This window comes from Melanerpes formicivorus, unplaced genomic scaffold (assembly GCF_026170545.1).
Source record: "Melanerpes formicivorus ecotype bairdi unplaced genomic scaffold, bMelFor1.0.p_v2 SCAF_106, whole genome shotgun sequence".
NCBI lineage: Eukaryota > Metazoa > Chordata > Aves > Piciformes > Picidae > Melanerpes > Melanerpes formicivorus.
Window position 1 is genome coordinate 1,206,761 of NW_027142458.1, and position 14,290 is coordinate 1,221,050.

The following is a 14,290-nucleotide window of genomic DNA, read 5'->3' on the forward strand; positions in this document are numbered from 1 at the left end:
CTATTCTATTCTATTCTATTCTATTCTATTCTATTCTATTCCATTCCATTCCATTCCATTCCATTCCATTCCATTCCATTCCATTCCATTCCATTCCATTCCATTCCATTCCATTCTTCCCAGAAAGAGAGATTGGCCCTTGGAATGTGCTTCCCAAGGAGGTTGTGGAGTCATCATCCCTGGAGGTGTTTAGGAAGAGCCTGGCTGAGGCACTTGGCGCCATGGTTTAGTTGATTAGATGATGTTGGGTGATAGGTTGGACTTGATGATCTCTGAGGCCTTTTCCAACCTGGTTAATTCTATTCTATTCTATTCCAGGATCCTCTGTGCCGAAGCCTCATTGAGAAATGAAGAGGGAGGCTGAGAAGTGGCAACTTCCTTCAAACACCTTCAATAAATCACTTTTTTTTTTATTCTTCCCTTCTCTCCTGACCTGGATCTGGCTGCCAGTGCAGATGAAAGAAATGAGGAAAGCTTCTCAGTCACTGCTACCCTGGTTCCTCTTGCACTGCAGCATTTGTCATTGCCAAAACAGCAGCGTTTAATTAAGTGTTGTGAGCAGCCTAGTGAGAAACACACTTTAAATTAAACCTCTGGACATGCCGCTATTGGTTCTTTACCTCCTGAACAATCAGCGGGGTGTTCGGCATAAATTCCTCCTCTCGAGGGAGCAGGCAGCTGTAAGGCACCTCCAGCCATTCAGCAGCCACCCTGCTTGCCCACCACCAGCTCTTATTAAAGGGCCTTTTAATTATTCCTCCGCTTTAAACGCCGCTCGACGAAGGCGATAATTAATGTGCCCGCCGCTAAACAATTTTATTTACTCTTGATATATTAATGGTATTAAGCAAAGGGGGGGGGGGGAGGGGGGGGGGCGGAGAGAAGAAAAAAATGGGAAGGGGAAAAAAAAAGGCATGCTGCAGATTCAGGTTGAGCAGAATTACATGGCAAATTATCTTTTTGATGCATCAAGCCATCGTTAATAAAACGGAATAAATTACTCCGGCACCTCGGCAGCCTCCAACGGGCGCCAGCGCTTCGGCGGCTCCTCTTTTTGTGTGTGTGTGTGTGTGTTCAGTGTGTTCAGTGTGTTTTTACCATCAGAGAAGATGCTTAAATCAACAGAGTTAAGAATAAGCTGGAGCTAAGAATCAGATGGGCAAAAAAAAGGAATGGAAGAATGGGCTGGGCAAAAGAGAGATGGAGAAAAGAATCGGGGTGGGGGAGAAAAGAATCAGGTGGACAAAAATAATCAGGTGGAGAAAAAGAATCAGGTGGATAAAAGAATCAGGTGGGTAAAAGAATCAGGGGGATAAAATAGTAAGGGGGATAAAATAATAAGGCAGATAAAATTTTAAGTGGATAAAATAATAAGGTGGGTAAGATAATCAGATGGATAAAATAATCAGGTGGATAAAATAATCAGGTGGATAAAATAATCAGGTGGATAAAATAATAAGAGGGGGAAAAATCATCAGATGGATAAAATGCTAGGAGTAAGAGGCATCAGATGGATAAAATAATCAGGTGGATAAAATCATCAGATGGATAAAATCATCAGATGGATAAAATACTAAGAGTAAGAGGCATCAGATGGGTAAAATAATCAGATGGATAAATAATCAGATGGATGAAATATTAAGAGTAAGAGACATCAGATGGGTAAAATCATAAGGTGGGTAAAATAAGAAGGGTAAAATAATCAGGTGGATAAAATAATCAGAAGGGTAAAACAATCAGGTGGATAAAATACTAAGAGTAAGATGCATCAGATGGGTAAAATAATCGGATGGATAAATAATCAGATGGATGAAATACTAAGAGTAAGGTGCATCAGATGAGTAAAATCATGAAGTGGGTAAAATAAGAAGGATAGAATAATCAGATGGATAAAGCAGTCAGATGGGTTAAACAATCAGATGGATAAAATACTAAGAGTAAGAGGCATCAGATGGGTAAAATTATAAGGTGGGTAAAATAAGAAGGATAAAATAAGCAGATGGATGGAACAAGCAGATGGATTAAATAATCAGATGGGTAAAATACTAAGAGGAAGGTGCATCAGATGGGTAAAATTGTAAGGTGGGTAAAATAAGAAGGAGGAAACAATCAGATGGCTGAGAGAATAAGGATAAGGTGCATAAGGTAGATGAAATTATAAGATGGATAAAATGAGGAGGATAAAATAATGAGATGGGTGAGAGAATAAGGATAGGATGCATAAGGTAGGCAAAATTACAAGGTGGATAAAATAATAAGGGTGAGATGCATAAGGCAGGTAAAATTTTAAGGTGGGTAAAACAATAAGGATAAAATAATAAGTATGGATAAGAAAATGATAAGATGCATAAGATAGATGAAATTAGAAGATGGATGAAATTATAAGATAGGTGAAATTATAAGATAGATGAAATTATAAGATGGATAAAATAATAAGATGGAGAAAATAATAAGAAGGAGAAAATAAGAAGGAGAAAATAAGAAGAAGGAAAAAATACCAAGCTGGATGAAAGAATAAAATGAAGATGCCTAAGATGTAAAATAAGGAGGAGAAAATAAGAAGAATAAGAGGCATAAGATGGGTAAAATTGCAAGATGGATAAAATAAGGAGGAGAAAATCATCTGGATGAGGTAATAAGAATGAGATGCATAAGATAGATATAATTATAAGCTGGGTAAAATAATAAGCTGGGTAAAATAAGCAAGGTAAGATACCCAAGGTGTTAAAACAAGGAAGAGAAAATAAGAGGAATAGGAAGCATAAGAGGGATAAAATGCTAAGAGGGATAAAAATAATAAGCTGGATAAAATAATAAGCTGGATAAAATAATATGAAGGGTAAAATAATGTGAAGGGTGAAATAGTATGAAGGGTGAAACAGTATGAAGGGTGAAATAGTATGAAGGGTGAAATAATATGAGGGGTAAAATAATATGAAGGATAAAATAATAGGATGGGTAAAATGACAACAGGAAAATGCATAAGAGAGAGAAAAAATACAAGGTGGCTAAAAGAATAAGGTGGATAAAAGAATAAGGTGGCTGAAAAAATAAGGTGGATAAAATAAGGTGGATAAAATAGTGAAGAAGGTTAAAATAGTGGAGAAGGTTAAAATAGTGAAGAAGGATAAAATAGTGGAGAAGGATAAAATAGTGGAGAAGGTTAAAATAGTGAAGAAGGTTAAATAGTGGAGAAGGACAAAATAGTGGAGAAGGATAAAATAGTGAAGAAAGATAAAATAGTGAAGAAGGATAAAATAGCGAAGAAAGCTAAAATAGTAAAGAAGGAGAAAATAGTAAAGCAGGACAAAATAATCAGATGGATAAAATAATAAGGAGAAAATAATCAGCTGTGTAAAATACTAAGGAGAAAATAATCAGAGGGATGAAATAATAAGGAGAAAATAAGCAGAGGGATGAAATAATAAGGAGAAAATAATCAGAGGGATGAAATAAGAAGGAGAAAATACTCGGATGAAATAAGAAGGATAAAATAATCACATGGATGAAATGCTAAGGATCAAATAATCAGATGGATGAAATAAGAAGGATCAAATAATCAGATGGATGAAATAAGAGGGATCAAATAATCAGATGGACGAAACAAGAAGAATAAGGTGCACAGGGTGGACAGAACGGTAAGGTGGCTGAAAAGGATGAAACGCAGCTGAAAGGCTGAAATAGAAAAGATCCAGCTGGCTAAAAATGCTAAGAGGGCTAAAAGAATGAGGAGGATGAAATTGTGAGGTGGGTGAAATCATAAGAGGGCTGCAACCCCAAGGTGAGCAAAAGAAGAGGCAGGAGAGAGAGACAAAATGCTAAGCTGGCTAGTATGGTAGAGGAGGGGGAAAAAAAACCCAATAAGAGAGGTAAAACTAATAAGAATAAGCTGCACAAGGCAAAATTATAAGCTGGCTAAAAGAGTAAGAAGGATAAAACAATCAAATGGCTAAAACAATAAGAAGAGATGCACTAAAAAAAACCCAACCCCAACCCCCCAGCCTGCAAAGTTATTGACTTGAGTGGTTTGTTTGCTTGGGTCTTGCTTTTGTTTTTCTTGGGTTTAGTGGTTTTTTTTTTCCCCTCCCTTTTTTCTCTCTCTCTTTTTCAATTTTTTTTTTTTTTTCACTACAGGAGAGAAATATTTCACTTGAAACTGCTCTTTTCTTTACTCCCCTACTCCATAATCATCACCTGAAAAAATAATCATTGTTAGGAGCGGGTAAGAAATATTTTGGTGACACTGAAGCATTTTTCATGCCGGCTGCAGACACGCATTTATCTCAGGGAAATCCAAATGGTGATTGATGCAGATGGATAAATGCAGGCTTGCATACACATGAAGCACAAACCCAGCCTGGGAGAGGAGTGGCTTCAGAGCAGCCTCGAGAAGAAGGGCTGGGGGGGGTTGGGGTTGATGGAAAAGTCAGTGTGAGCCGTGTCCTGGGCTGCATCAAAAGATGGGTGACCAGTAGAGTGAGAGGGGCGATTCTGCCCTGCTTCTCTGCCTTCATGAGACCCTCACCTGGAGCACTGTGTCCAGTTCTGGTGCCCCCAGCACAAGGAGGATGTGGATCTACTGGAGCAGGTCTAGAGGAGGCCATAAAAATGATCAGAGGGCTGGAGAACTTTCCCTTAGGGCGACAGGCTGAGAGTGTTGGGGCTGTTCAGCCTGGAAAAGAGAAGGCTCCAAGGAGACCTTAGAGCAACCTCCCAGTACCTGAAGGGGGCTAGAGGAGAGCTGGGGAGGGACTTTAGACAGGGCTTGGAGTGCTAGGATGAGGGGCAATGGCTTTGAGCTGTAAGAGGAGAGATTTAGACTGGAGACTAGGAAGAGGTTCTCTCCAGTGAGAGTGGAGAGACACTGGAACAGGTTGCCCAGGGAGGTTGTAGATGTCTCCTTCACTGGAGAAGTTCAAGGTGAGGTTGGATGAGGCCTAGAGCAACCTGGGCTAGTGGAAGGTGTCTCTGTCTATGGCAGGGGGTCAGAACTAGAGGATCTTTAAATTCTCTCCCAACCCAAACCAGTCTGGAATTCTACAATTTGCATTACTGAGGCAAATTTAATCCCAGGTTGAGTAGGACCATAGTTCCCACCCATCCTGCCCCTTCAGCAGGCTTCTGCAGGCAGACTGATTGTAGCCCAGAGATGCTTCTTCATCCCACAGGTCCCAGGTTCCCACAGAAGCAGAGGCTGCTGTGGTCACCATTAGTGACTTTGTCCTCTGAGAAGGGAGAAAGCTCATAGATTCATAGAATGGTTTGGGTTGGAAGAGACAATAAAGATCATCTAGTTCCAACCCCCTGGCCATGGGCAGAGACACCTTCCACTAGCCCAGGTTGCTCAAGACCCCATCCAGCCTGGCCTTGAACCCTTCCAGGGAGGGGGCATCCACAGTCTTCCTGGGCAAACTGTTCCAGTTTCTTACCACCCTCAGAAAGAGAACCTTTCTGCTGGCCTGAGGGTGCTGAGCAGCAGCAGAGCTACAGTGGAAATGAATTTTGCAACTGACAAGAGCTCAGGATGCACACCATGTGAAAACTCAGAAGCCAGTTTTGGGTTCAGAAAATTAGGAAAATGTTGAGGTGTTGTTCTATTATACAGAATACAGAATCAATAAGGTTGCAAAAGAGCTCAGAGATCATCCAGTCCAACCTACCACCCAACACCATCTCATCAACTAAACCATGGCACCAAGTGCCTCAGCCAGGCTCTTCCTAAACACCTCCAGGGATGGAGATTCCACCACCTCCCTGGGCAGCACATTCCAATGGCCAATCTCTCTTTCTATGAGGAACTTCTTCCTAACCTCCAGCCTAAACCTCCCCTGGCACAGCTGGAGACTGTGTCCTCTTGTTCTGGTGCTGATTGCCTGGGAGAAGAGACCAACCCCCACCTGGCTGCAACCTCCCTTCAGGTAGTTGTAGACAGCAAGAAGGTCTCCCCTGAGCCTCCTTTTCTCCAGGCTAAGCAACCCCAGCTCCCTCAGCCTCTCCTCACAGGGCTGTGCTTGAGGCTTCTCCCCAGCCTCATTGCCCTTCTCTGGACACATTCAATGTCTCAATGTCCTTCTTAAATTGAGGGGCCCAGAACTGGACACAGAACTCAAGGTGTGGTTTAATCAGTGCTGAGTCCAGGGCAGAATGACCTCCCTGCTCCTGCTGGCTACACTGTTCCTGATGCAGTCCAGGATGCCACTGGCCTTCTTGGCCACCTGGGCACACTGCTGGCTCATGTTCAGAGTATGGTTTTTGGTTGCTTGCTTTTTTTATTCAGCTTAAATATGTGTGTGTGTGTGAACTTACTATTTGGTTTTGGGTGTTTGGGTTTTTTTTGTGGTTTGGTTTTGTTTTTCCAGGCAAAGTATTTTCACTTTACCCACTGCAAGCAGCTCTGTTTGTGTCCTTCAGCCACAAAACCCCACAGCGATCCCATTTCTCTGCTAATGGCACTGAAAGGTGAGAGAACTAAAAATAATAATAAAAATACTCCAGGTCTCTACACTTGAATTCAATTAATGCCTCCATCTTCGTCTATCAAACACTTGAGAGCGCCACAATAAGAGGAAATATAGATCTAAGTGCTTAAACAAAGTGGTCAACAGTTGCCCAGCCGTGTAACTCACCCCCTCTTCAGGAACGTGCTCACACCAGCAAATGATCACTTTTATTTTCTCCATTTACTTTAACTGCTTTCACCTTAAAAACCATGCAAATAGGATTAAACCATTATTAGTCCCACAATCCCAGAGTGCTGAGGGTTGGAAGGGACCTCTGGAGACCATTCAGTCCAACACCACCACCCCACCCCCGCCTCTAGAGAAGGGCAACAAAGCTGGGGAGGGTTTGGAGCACAGCCCTGTGAGGAGAGGCTGAGGGAGCTGGGGTTGCTTAGCCTGGAAAAGAGGAGGCTCAGGGGAGACCTTCTTGCTCTCTCCAACTCCCTGAAGGGAGGCTGTAGCCAGGTGGGGGTTGGTCTCTTCTGCCAGGCAAGCAGCACCAGAACAAGAGGACACAGTCTCAAGCTGTGCCAGGGGAGGTTTAGGCTGGATGTTAGGAAGAGCTTCTTCATAGAAAGAGAGATTGGCCATTGGGATGTGCTGCCCAGGGAGGTGGTGGAGTCACCATCACTGGAAATGTTTAGGAGGAGACTTGATAGGGTGCTTGGTGCCATGGTTAAGTTGATGAGATGGTGTTGGATGATAGGTTGGACTCGATGATCTCCAAGGTCTCTTCCACCCTGGTTGATTCTATTCTATTCTTAATCTATGAATCTATTGATATCATTACTGAATGAGGTGATTCTGGCATTATAGATGCATTCATACAGACATTCTCCTCAGTTTGGGAAGAACAGCACTCTGCTAGAGATGTTATTAATTAAAAGAGCAAATTGAGGGAGGTTCTCCTCCCTTTCTATTCTGCCCTAGTCAGGCCACATCTGGAGTCCTGGGTCCAGTTGCAGTCTACCCCATTCAAGAGGGAGAGGGAGCTGCTGGAGAGAGTCCAGTGGAGGCTCCAAAGATGCTGAGGGGCCTGGAGCATCTCTGTGAGGAGGAAAGGCTGAGAGCCCTGGGGCTGTGGAGCCTGCAGAAGAGCAGCCCCAGAGAGGATCTGAGCAATGCTCAGCATGAGATAAAAGACCTGTGGGGGGCAAGAGGCTGGGGCCAGACTCTTGTCAGTGATGCCCAGTGGCAGGATGAGGGGCAACAGGCACAAAATGTAGTGGGCATGAACTGGAATTCAGGAGGTTCCATCTGAAGAGGAGGAGAAATTTGTTTGATGTGAGGGTGTTGGAGCCCTGGAGCAGGCTGCCCAGAGAGGTTGTGGAGTCTCCTTCTCTGTAGAGCTTTGAAACCTGGACATTGTGATCCTTGGCAGCCTGCTGTGGGTGGCCCTGCTTTAGCAAGGGGGTTGGACTGGATGATCTTCCAGCCCTAACCATGCTGGGATTCTGGGATGTGACTATTTTTCCTTAGCCTCATCTTCCTAAACAGCCTGGCCCAGGAGGCTGGCTCTGAACAGGAGGGTGTTGGAGGAGCCCTGAAGATCAAACAAGTCTTGTGTGCTCTCTGCAAAGCAAACTTCATGCCCACTCACACCCGGGGCTGGGGAAGCATAACCTTTAGAGCATCAACACATTAGCTGCAGCTGCCTCAATGATGAATCCAGGAGGATTCATGCAGGGACAGGGTCTCCTGCTGCCACCAAATCCCACCCTTGCTCCATGCACCACTTCCCAACTCAGCTGCCTGCAGGTTTTTATGAAGTTGGTGGTGGAAGAAAAGCCAACAAGCAAAAGCAAAACAACCCCAAACTAAAATCCACTTTTATAGGCTGGGAAATTAAGCACAGTTTAAGGATTTCCTCTAGACCTCTGGGTTTTGGAGTGGTTTGATGAGTTTGTGTTGGGTTTCTACACGGAGCTGGAAACTTTAGGACCATATCATACATAGTTATATAAATATATCTTAGAAATATGTTCTATTTTATAGTTATTGCACATTTTCTGCATTATATTTGATATTTACTAGATGGTATCTATATTAGATATAGAATTAGATACATTTAGGGCCTTGTTACAGAAGCACTGATTCACAGAGTGCAGCAGGTTGGAAGGGACCCTCAAAGGTCATCTTGTCCAACCTTCCTGCAGTCACCAGAGACACCTCCAACCACATCAGGTTGCTCAGGGCCCCATCAAGATCAACCTTGAATGTCTCCAGGGATGGGGCCTCAACCACTTCATTAGGCAACTTGTTCCAGTGTTCTACAACCTTCATTGTACAGAACTGCTGCCTAATGTCCAACCTAAATCTACCCTGCTCTACTTCCCTGACTGATCTACTTGGAGATGACCCAGGTGGCCAAGAAGGCCAATGGCATCCTGGTCTGCATCAGGAATAGTGTGGCCAGCAGGAGCAGGGAGGTCATTCTGCCCTGTGCTCAGCACTGGTTAGGCCACACCTTGAGTCCTGTGTCCAGTTCTGGGCCCCTCAGTTTAAGAATGACATTGAGACTCCTGAACATGTCCAGAGAAGGGCAATGAGGCTGGGGAGAGGCCTCAAGCACAAGCCCTGTGAGGAGAGGCTGAGGGAGCTGGGGTTGCTTAGCCTGGAGAAGAGGAGGCTCAGGGGAGACCTTCTTGCTCTCTACAACTCCTTGAAGGGAGGTTGTAGCCAGGTGGGGGTTGGTCTCTTCTCCCAGGCAAGCAGCACCAGAACAAGGGGACATAGTCTCAAGATGCACCAGGGGAGGTTTAGGCTGGAGATTAGGAAGTTCCTCCCAGTAAGAGAGATTGGCCATTGGAATGTGTTGCCCAGGGAGGTGGTGCAGTCACCATCCCTGGAGGTGTTCAAGAGGGGATTGGATGTGACACTTGGTGCCATGGTTTAGTAGTCATGAGGTGTTGGGTGACAGGTTGGACTTGATGATCTTTGAGGTCTCTTCCAACCTTATTGATTCTAGAGTCTCTCCTAGCCACTAACAGATCAAATCCTGCCCCCAGCTTGGTGTCATCTGCAAACTTACTGATGATGGACTCAGTGCCATCATCCAGATCATCAATAAAGATATTGAACAGGATGGGGCCCAGCACTGATCCCTGGGGCACACCACTGGTGACTGGCTGCCAGCTGGCTGTGGCACCATTCACCACCACTCTCTGGGCTCTGCCCTCCAGCCAGTTCCTAACCCAGCTCAGAGTGCTGCTGTCCAAGCCATGGGCTGACAGCTTGGCCAGCAGTTTGCTGTGGGGGACAGTGTCAAAGGCCTTGCTGAAGTCCAGGTAGACTACATCCACAGCCTGCCCCACATCCACCAGGCAGTCACCTGGGCATAGAAGGAGATGAGGTTGGAGAGGCAGGATCTGCCCTTCCTGAATCCATGCTGGCTGGGCCTGATCCCTTGGCCATCCTTCAGGTGCGCAGTGATTGCCCCCAGCATGATCTGCTCCATAAACTTCCAAAACCATGGATAATTTTCTCACTAGGGAAGTGGATTTTATATTTAGATCTCTTTTAATTGATGTAGTTTTGTATTGTATGGCCCTGAGCTTTCAAGCCATGTATTCATTATCATGAGATATTAGCACAGATGTACATAATGCATGCATGTAGTGTATGGATATATAATACAGGGATGGAACCTGAGGACCTGGTGCATTTGAAGGCACACACATGGCACTGTTAGGGTCTGATTCATCAGAATCCATTTAAAAGGATCCATTTGGATCCATCAGAAAGGGTTGCCTAGTAAAATGCACAAACATATGGGGGGAGTGTGGATGTTTAAGAGCAACCCTCCAGCATCCTTTTAAGGTTTGGGATAACATTACCATTACTAAGAAGTATGAAAGGAGCACATTTTCTGCTCCAACACCAAGCTGCCTCCTGCTGCTATTGATTTCAGTTAAAGTATTCAGAGGAGCAGACAGGTGCCTCCCAAGGGCAATTCCAAGAATCTCAACTAGAAAGCCCCAATTTGGCTGTTTAAAGAACAAGGATCTCTCCAGCATCATGACCAGGATGAGGGAGGTGATTCTGCCCCTCTGCTCTGCTCTGGTGAAACCTCACCTGCAGTACTGTGTCCAGTTCTGGTGATCCCATCACAAGAAGGTCATGGAACTGCTGTAATGAGTCCAGAGAAGGCCACAAAGATGAACAGAGTGCTGGAGCACCTGTCCTATGGGGACAGATTGAGAGAGTTGGGGCTGTTCAGTGTGGACAAGAGAAGGCTCTAGAGAGACCTTAGAGCAGCCTTCTAGTTCCTGAAGTAGGCTACAGGAAAGCTGGGGAGGGACTTCTGACAAGGGCTTGGGAGTGATAGAATGAGGGATGAAGGCTTTGAACTGTAAGAGAGGAGATTTAGACTGGAGATTAGGAAGAAATAGCTGGGGTTGTTTAGCCTGCAGAAGAGGAGGCTCAGGGGGGACCTTCTTGCTCTCTCCAACTCCCTGAAGGGAGGTTGTAGCCAGGTGGGGGTTGGTCTCTTCTCCCAGGCAACCAGCACCAGAACAAGAGGACACAGTCTCAGGCTGTGCCAGGGGAGGTTTAGGCTGGATGTTAGGAAGAAGTTCTTCCCAGCAAGAGAGATTGGCCATTGGGATGTGCTGCCCAGGGAGGTGGTGGAATCACCATCCCTGGAGGTGTTTAGGAAGAGCCTGGCTGAGGCACTTGGTGCCATGGTTGAGTTGATGAGATGGTGTTGGGTGGTAGGTTGGACTTGATGATCTCAAAGGTCTCTTCCAACCTGGTTTATTCTATTCTATTCTATTCTATTCTATTCTATTCTATTCTATTCTATTCTATTCTATTCTGTTCTGTTCTGTTCTGTTCTGTTCTGTTCTGTTCTGTTCCGTTCCGTTCCATTCCATTCCATTCCATTCCATTCCATTCCATTCCATTCCATTCCATTCCATTCCATTCCATTCCATTCTATTTTCTTTCCAGTGAGGGTGGGGAGACACTGGAACAGGCTGCCCAGGGAGGTTGTCGCTGCCCCCTCCCTGGAGGTGTTCAAGGCCAGGCTGAATGAGACCTTGAGCAACCTGGACTAGTGGAAGGTGTCCCTGCCCACGGCATGGGGGATGGAACTAGATGATCTTTAAGGTCCTTTCCAACACAAACCATTCTATGATCAGCCTTGACCTCCTCTGACTCAGAGGTGCCTCAAGGCCATGGGAAAGCTTCTCGTGCCCGCTGAGCTTTCTGCTGTCTGAACCCCGTTTGGAGCGGCGAGCAACCCCTGCAGCTTTCACACGGCTGATCTCATCTGATTATTAATTAGCTAGCAGTATTAATTACAGCTCCTCCAGCCCAGTCCATATTGCCAGCTTGATTATACCTCCTTCCTTCAGCTCCCTGCAATGAATCATGCCAGGGCACTTAAAAAGTCGGGAAGACTCTTCCTTGTTAGCGGCGTGAGGCTCCCCGCCACGCAAATGGAAAGTGACACCGGGGACTTTGCTCGCTGCAAAGTGAGAAGGCAAGGCCACTCTGATGGGGAGAGATGGCCAAAGCCTTTGTGACAGCTGACAAAGCTCAGTGCCACCTAGAATGGAGCTTCACCCACAGCTCGCAGGGAAAGCTGCCCTCACAGGGTCACAGAACGCATCAGGTTGGAAGGGGACCGTCAAAGCTCATCTCGTCCAACCCCCCTGCAGTCAGCAGGGACATCTCCAGCTAGAGCAGGGTGCTCAGGATCCCATCAAGTTTGACCTTGAATGTCTTCAGGGACGGGGCCTCCACCACATCCCTGGGCAACCTGTTCTAGTGTTCCACCACCCTCATTGTGAAGAACTTCCTCCTGATGTCCAACTGAAATCTCCCCTGCTGCAGTTTCAAACCATTGGCCCTTGTCCTATCCCCACAGGCTCTTCTAAACAGTCCCTCCTCATCCTTCCTGTAGCTCCCCTTCAGATACTGAAATGATGCTCTAAGGTATCCCTGGAGCCTTCTCTTCTCCAGAATGAACAACCCAGCCTCTCTCAGCCTGTTTAGAAGCAAGCACTAAAGATGGGAAAACTGCTTTCTACCTTGCACCAATTTCTCACCACAAGTCCCTGCAGCAGCAGCATTCCTCAGAGATTCCTAGAATAGAATGATAGAATAATAAACCAGGTGGGAAGAGACCTTCAAGATCATCGTGTCCAACTCATCAACCAATCCAACCCACCTAAACAACTAACCCATGGCACCAAGCACCCCAGCAAGTCTCCTCTTCAGAAGGGATCTTAAAAAATCATCTGGTTCCAACCTTCCTGACATGGGCAAGGACACCTTCCACTAGACCAGGTTGCTCAAGCCCTCAACCAACCTGGCTTGCAACACTTCTAGGCTTGGAGCCTCCACAGCTGGTCTTGGCAACCTGCTCCAGTGTTTCAGGACCCTCTCTGTACAGAATTCCTTCCTAATCTCGTCTGTATCTCCCCTTCTCAAGCTTCAATCCATTCCCTCTCCTCCTATCACTACAAGCCTTTGTATAAAGCCCCTTCCCAGCTCTCTTGTATATCCCCTAATTAATAGAAGAGAATCATGGAATCTTTTTGGTTGGAAAAGATCTTTGCACTGCCAGCTCACCACTAAGCCATGCCTCTCAGAACCACATCTTTTAAACTGGAGAAGGGTAGATATAGGTTGGACATTAGGAGGAAGTTCTTCCCAAAGAGGATGGTGGAATACTAAAACAGGCTGCCCAGAAATGTGGTTGAGGCCCTGTCCCTGGAAATACTCCAGTTCAATACTCCAGAGGCTCTGAGCACCCTGTTCTAGTTGGAGATGTCCCTGATGATTGCAGCAGGGTTGGACAAGATAATCTCTGAGGCTTGCTTCCAACCCAATGCAACCTGTGAATCTGTGGATCACCAGAGTTTGAAACCACTCCAGGAATGGGGACTCCACCACTGCCCTGGTCAGCCAGTGCCACCACTTGACACCCCTTTTAGGGAAGAAATCGTTCCTCATGTCCCACCTAAACCTCCACTGGTGCAACTTGAGGCCATTGAGGCCATGGAAATGCCGTTCAAAGTACTCCCTGGAGCCTTCTTTACTCCAGACTGAACAGTCCCAGTCCCCAGAATCACAGAATTAACCAGGCTGGAAAAGGCCTTTGAGATCATCAAGTCCAACCTATCACCTAACATCGTATCACAGTATGACAGGCTCACAGGATGTTAGGGGTTGAAAGGGACCTCCAAACATCATGAAGTGCAACCCCCCTGCCAGAGCAGGACCATAGAATCCAGCACAGGTCACACAGGAACACATCCAGATGGGGCTGGAAAGTCTCCACAGAAGGAGACTCCACAACCTCTCTGGGCAGCCTGTTCCAGTGCTCTGTGAGCCTCCCAGTGAAGAAGTTCTTCCTCATGTTGAGGTGGAACCTCCTGTGCTGCAGTTTCTGTCCATTGCCCCTTGTCCTATCTCGGGGGGCAACTGAGCAGAGCCTGTCCCCTCCCTCTTGACCCCCAGCCCTCAGATATTGATAACCATTGATTTAATCCCCTCTCACTCTTCTCCAAACTAAAAAGCCCCAGGGCTCTCAACTAAACCATGGTCATGAGGTCTTGGGTGACAGCTTGGACTTGATGATCTTTGAGGGCTTTTCCAACCTTATTGATTCTATGGCACTAATCATCCAGCCGCTTTTCAAACACCTCCAGGGATGGTGACTCCACCACCTCCCTGTGCACCACATACTAATGGAAAATCACTCTTCCTGTAAAGAATTTCTTCCTAACATCCATCCTGGTGCAGCTGGAGACTGTGTCCTCTTGTTCTGGTGCTGCTTG